This window comes from Neophocaena asiaeorientalis, unplaced genomic scaffold (assembly GCF_003031525.2).
Source record: "Neophocaena asiaeorientalis asiaeorientalis breed wild unplaced genomic scaffold, Neophocaena_asiaeorientalis_V1.1 scaffold69, whole genome shotgun sequence".
Taxonomy (NCBI): domain Eukaryota; kingdom Metazoa; phylum Chordata; class Mammalia; order Artiodactyla; family Phocoenidae; genus Neophocaena; species Neophocaena asiaeorientalis.
This window is the reverse complement of record NW_020174373.1, coordinates 451,794-458,008: the sequence shown is the minus strand read 5'-3', so window position 1 is coordinate 458,008 and position 6,215 is coordinate 451,794. Positions and strand designations below refer to the sequence as shown.

The 6,215-nt window shown below is 50.0% G+C and overlaps 1 protein-coding gene across 1 annotated transcript in view; it reads left to right on the top strand.

Moving 5' to 3' along the window:
- Positions 1-6: 6 nt before the first annotated feature.
- The window catches only part of DHRSX (dehydrogenase/reductase X-linked), a 195,340-nt gene continuing 189,131 nt past the window's right edge, over positions 7-6,215 (top strand). Inside the window, exon 1 of the mRNA XM_024756275.1 lies at positions 7-28. The gene's annotated coding sequence lies outside the window, so the exon portion shown is untranslated. The remainder of the gene's footprint in view (positions 29-6,215) is intronic.

Below are 6,215 nucleotides of genomic sequence, written 5' to 3'. Positions count from 1 at the left end.
TCGAGAGCCCGGCCGCGCGCAGGGTCAGGTAGGACGGGCCTCCCCGGGGTGGGTGGGGGACGCCGGGCGCGCTCGAGGGCGCGGCGAGGCCTGGAGGGAGGGGCTTCCGCTCTGGGGCACCTTGTTCTTCTGGCCCCCGCGACCTCCGCGGCGTCTCCGGTCCCAAACTCTCCGGGGACCCGTTCGCGCTCTTCACGCACGTTGGGGACCTCCGGGGAGCGGGGGGTGGCGGCGATCCGTCTGGGGCTGTGTCTGGTCGCAGCGGCGTGGTCAGGACGTAAAACGGGGGAACCTGTAGGAATCTCTGTCTGCCCTAATTTGCAGGAGATCACACTCACCCTAGGCTACGCGAGCATACATGACATTGTATTTTTAGGTCACAGATGACTACTTTCTAAAACAAAGTATTCGGTGGGAAGAGTGGTGCTGTGTCACCTTGTGGCCGGTCTCTCTACTGTGTGGCCTAAGGGGATAGATGGAGTCTCAGTTTCACCCGTGTTTCCACCCTATTGACCTGGCACCCCCAGCAGCGTCTGGGCAACACCCCTGAGACGCGGGGGTGAAAAAAGGGCAAAGAACATGTGACTTTGGTTGTGAAAATACTTGAGAATCGCTCACACTCGCCGACGGCAGGGGCGCTGCCGGGGCCACACTTTGCAAACCTGCAGCTCCGACCAGGAGTAGATATTTGTATATGAGCTCCACCCTCCCAGGCCTCCATCAAAGGGAAATACATCTTCCAGGTTTATGTGAGGTGAGCATTTGGTTTTCTGATAAGCTGGATTTCGGTATCTTTTATAAAAAAAAAAAAAAACACATTGAGAGCAATCAGAAATGAACAGAGGGTAAGACCCCAGCCAGTACCTGGGTCTCGGGGGTGGGGTCCGCATAGTCACCTTTGAGATCAGGATTGGCTTGTAAACAGTGAAGACGTATGGGAAGCTGTCCCAGGTTGCCCCAGATGGCCCCAGGTTGTGGAGCGCACCGCTCCGAGCAGTTTTGCTCCCAGACGGGTCTGGCTGTCTCGCCCGGGAGCCCGTTTAGCCGCTAGCAGAAGAGACAAGTTGAGGATGGAATTTAGGTTTGTCGGTGTTACCGCAGCAGCACCCCAAAATGCGTGCCTCGGAAACGTGTCGGAGGTGCATCCAACCTGAGGGCTTGCCCTGTGGTTTCCACCTGTTGACTGATTGAGAAAAAAAAGTTGTGGAAAGGCAAAGCAGCCGTGAGGCCATGTGTCAGCCGAGGGCATCCTTATTCCGGCTTTTGCAGAGGGTTGTTTCATCCAAAGATGGACTTGCTGGGCTTGCTGTGTGCGAGCCACGTGGTCTGTGGGGTTCGAAATCATTGTAGGTCTGGGCGGAGGAGTGAACGAACATCCGTCCCATGTGCCAGGTGGTGGCCGGTGTCCCAAGTGGCACTGTTCCTCTGCTTTTGGACCCATTTTTCATTTGCCCCTAACTGGACTTAACCTTTGCGGGGGGAGGAGACATTGAACTTTGCCCCGGTATGGAGCTAAATTAAACAGTAACCAGAGGCCCAGTTCACATGGAGAGTAGCTGGGATTTGTTGTTCTTAAACATCAGATGTTTCCTTTTTTTAAAAAGTAACTTATATAGGGGCTTCCCTGGTGGCGCAGTGGTTGAGAGTCCGCCTGCCGATGCAGGGGACGTGGGTTCGTTCCCCGGTCCGGGAAGATCCCACATGCCGTGGAGCGGCTGGGCCCATGAGCCATGGCCGCTGAGCCTGCGCGTCCGGAGCCTGTGCTCCGCAACGGGAGAGGCCACAACAGTGAGGGGCCCGCGTACCGCAAAAAAAAAAAAAAAAAGTATATAGTCTATAGAAATAAAAACGTGCACAGCATAAAATAGTTGATGCGGAAATATCCTCTTATTTATATATTCTAAACGGATAACGACAAGCCACAGCGGTGATTACTGAAGTGCATTTGGTATTGTGGAAGTTCTTTGCTAACCCACCGTGAGCGGTCAGATCAGGCCTCAGATTTAAAACTACCTTGGTTACGAGTTTGCTAATATTTGCATGTCGGATCTTCAGTATCTAGAGAATCTGTCTATAGATCGTCTCAGCGTTTCGATGCGTTGCTTCTGCACGCTGCACATATTTAATGCAATTATATAACTTTTACTGGGACTCCTTAGATAAAATGGAGCTGCCTCACATTTATTACTGTCGCTTTGCCATTGTGGGTGGTCCTGCACATTTTATCAGGTGGGGGACAGGCGTGTGGTGTGAGTTCACCTGGATTCTATGAAAAGGGGAAGGAAGAGGCTGAAAAGTAACGCACCCCTGAATGTAACCTTAAAATGCGCTATCTGTAAACAAGATCATTACAAACTCATGATCGTTGCAGGTTGTGCCTTGATAGAGGCGTGTGTAAGCAAATTAAAACTTCCTGTAAGAGACTGATTTCCAGATTCTCTGTGGCGATCGTCTATTACAAATTAAATGTCTCTGATGCCTCAGTTTTGAAAGGGAGAGAAAGTCATCCAGGTGTGTTTTACAGGGACGTTCTGATACCACACAGGCATTTCCATCTTAAGAATTCTGTTGGAAATAGGAGGTAGGTCTGGAAATGGACTTCTCCTGATGGGCTGACACCCCAAAAGATGTCAGCTGGCCCACTTATGAAGCTATTTTAGGGTGGCTCCTGGTGTTCAAACTGCAGGGTTTTTAGAAACCGATAAAGAGGAAGTTATTTTTCGTTGGTGTTGTGTACATATGAACGGTTGGGGGTTGTGGATCCAGGGAGGTGAAACCACAGTTTTCATGATCTTAGGAGTTTTTGACTCTTAAAAAAAAATAAATACCCCCCCCCGCCCCCCCACCCAAAGAGCTTTTTTTAAAATAAATTTCTAAATTTTTACTTTTCGGCTGTCCCACGCAGCATGTGGGATCCTAGTTTCCTGACCAGGGATCGAACCCATGTCCCCTGCCTTGGAAGCGTGGAGTCTTAACCACTGGATCTCCAGGGAAGCCCCAAAGAGCTTTTGTTTATGTGGCATTTACTCATCCATATGGATCCTATTCACTTACATGTTAATTAAATTTAAATTTATTTGAAGTGAAAAAAAAGGTGAACAGAAGTTTACAACATATATTTCAAGTAACATAACAAGTCACTTACATGTTATTCCTAGTAACATTTTTTCCCAGTGAAAAATAACTATAATCTCCAACACAAACAAACAAAAATCAGGGAGAGTGGCCCTGTTTCCGGTTCTTGCCAGTTTCCTGAACTACCGACTGGGAAGAATGCAGCTGGTTCTCCACTTGGTGGCTTCATCCTGTGTCTTGTGACATGTTCCTTGTGTTGGTGAAGCTGATTGGGAAGATCTGGCTGGTGTCTCTGATGTGAGGAAAGGCAGGACCTCGCCACGTCCCTGGCAGTGTCTTGGCGATGGTCCCCCCCAGAGATGCTCAGGCCGCCCTGTAAGAAGGACCCTGTGGAGAGGGTGCTTTGACAAAACCTTGATTCCTGACTCTGACGGGAGATGTAGACCTTGCCCTCCAGACAGTGGAGGGTGGCTTTGTGCAGCCACCTTCAACGTATGTGCTCAGAACCCTCCTACTGTGTGTCACCTCCTTGGAGGTTCTGACATCATTGGCCCGAAGGAGGTGATGCCGCAGGGGGAGGCCCTACGGGCGGTGCCTCCTTAGGTTGTCACTGTGTCAGGGATGCTTCCTGCTTTGTGGGCAAAAGTTTGCGCCAGGATGGCGCTGGGCTCCTTCAGCCACATCACAGCAGTAATTCATCATCATCATCCAGGTGTAGTCGGATCTGATAAAACTGAATTGCATGGCCCGCGCGGGATGTGGCAGGTCAGATTCCAGAGCCCAGGTGTGGTGCCCGCTGTGCAGTTCTCATCGCTTTTTGGGACCACCTTTCCCACGCTCAGGTGCCCCATCCTGGCTTGGCTGTAGGATGTGCGGTTTGGGGGTTTCCTCTTTGTGAAAGTCCTGGCTGTATCGGATCCCCTCCCCTCTGAGCAGTACATCCTTCTGCCCCATCCCTGGCTACTGACATGCCCCTTAAATCAGCCCCCCCAAGTGTGACCTCTCCCTGAAAGCCTCAGGGGGGCCCTTTTGACCGCAGGGCGCCCAGCACCAGGGGTGATGTTACCACTCATAGCTTTTATAGTTTTGTTCTCATCAGTAGAGCGTGCAGGGGCGGCTGTAACAAAGTACTTAAAATCTTGGAAGTTCATCCTGTCTCTTTCTGGAGACCAGAAACCCGAAGTCGAGGTGTCCCAGGGCCGCGCTCCCTCCGGAGGCTCCAGGGGAGGGTCCTTCCCGCCTCTTCCAGCTTCTGGGGGCTCCAGGCGTCCCTGGGCTTCTGGCCGCGTCCCTCCCATCTCTGCCTCTGTCTTCCCGGGGCTTCTCCTCTGTGTCTGTGTCTCCCGTCTCCTGTGTCTTGTAAGGACCCTGTCATTGGATGTAGGGCCATCCTGATCCAGGGGGACCTCATCTCAGACCCTTCCCTTCATCACCTCTGCAAAGACCCTGTTTCCACATAAGGTCTCACTCTCAGGTTTTGGGGGGACGTGAATTTGGGGAGGGGGGCCGCTATTCAAACCACTGTCGTTGTTACTGGGTTTTTTGGCTTTGAACATACGCCCCACACTCAGAAAACGCCTGGTTGGTGCACTTTGTGATTTAACCCCCTGAGTGCTGTACAGGGGGTTGAAAGCTTGCAGACTTAACCCATTTCAGGGGGAAGTCTGTTCCATGGGCATCATTTGAGGAAATCAAATAAGTAATAAAACTAACATTCATGCTCTTAAAGCGTATCTTTTTCTCTCTGTGTCTAGGCATATATGTGTATATTTGTTTATGATTATTAAAAGTTTCTCTCTCTCTTTTTTTTAAATTCATGCCTAATTCGAAATTTTCTATTTCTTCTGTTTTTTTTTGAAGATGTTAGGGGTAGGAGTTTTATTAATTAATTAATTTATTTTTTCTGTGTTGGGTCTTAGTTTCTGTGCAAGGGCTTTCTCTAGTTGCGGCGAGCGGGGGCCACTCTTCGTCGCGGTGCGCGGGCCTCTCACTATCGCGGCCTCTCTTGTGGCGGAGCACAGGCTCCAGACGCGCAGGCTCAGTGGCCGTGGCTCACGGGCCTAGTTGCTCCGCGGCATGTGGGATCCTCCCAGACCAGGGCCCGAACCCGTGTCCCCTGCATCGGCAGGCGGATTCTCAACCACTGCGCCACCAGGGAAGCCCAAAAGTTTCTCTTTTATTGAAGCATACTTGATTTACAATATTGTGTTAGCTTCAGGTGTACAGCACAGTGATTCAATTATACATATATATTCAGATTCTTTTCCATTATAGGTCATTACAAGCTATTGAATGTCGTTCCCTGTGCTCTACAGTAGGTCCTTGTTGCTTATCTATTTTATATATAGTAGTGTGTATCTGTTCATCCCAAACCCCTAATTTATCCCTCCCCACCTTTCCACTTTGGCGGCCACTAGTTCGTTTGCTACGTCTGTGAGTAACAGGCAGCTTTTAAGAAAGCTCAGCTGCCCTTTTGGGTGTCCTGGCTCTGACTGGCAGCTCCGGGACGCCGAATGCGTCCCCCTGACTGCCGGGCAATGCTGCACCACAGCTCGTAGGTGTCTCTGTGCCCAGGTGTGAGTGCCCACGGTGGGCATTTTGAGAAGTTCCAGGGATTGAGAAATCCATTATTGCCCCAGTCTGGTTCCTGACGCCAGATGCAGCCAGGAGAAAATAGAGGGACGTCCCTGGTGGTCCAGTGGGTTAGACTCTGCGCTCCCAGTGCAGGGGGCGCGGGTTCGATCCCTGGTCGGGGAACTAGATGCTGCATGCCTCAACGAAGACCTGACGCAGCCAAGATAGATAGATAGATAGATAGATATAAGTGATGGATGGATGGATAAATAGATAGGTAGATAGATATAAGTGATGGATGGATGGATAGATAGGTAGATAGATAGATATAAGTGATGGATGGATGGATAGATAGGTAGATAGATAGATATAAGTGATGGATGGATGGATAAATAGATAGGTAGATAGATAGATAGATGTGATGGATGGATGGATAGATAGGTAGATAGATATAAGTGATGGATGGATGGATAGATAGGTAGATAGATGTGATGGATGGATGGATATATAGATAGATAGGTAGATAGATATAAGTGATGGATGGATGGATAGATAGGTAGATAGAT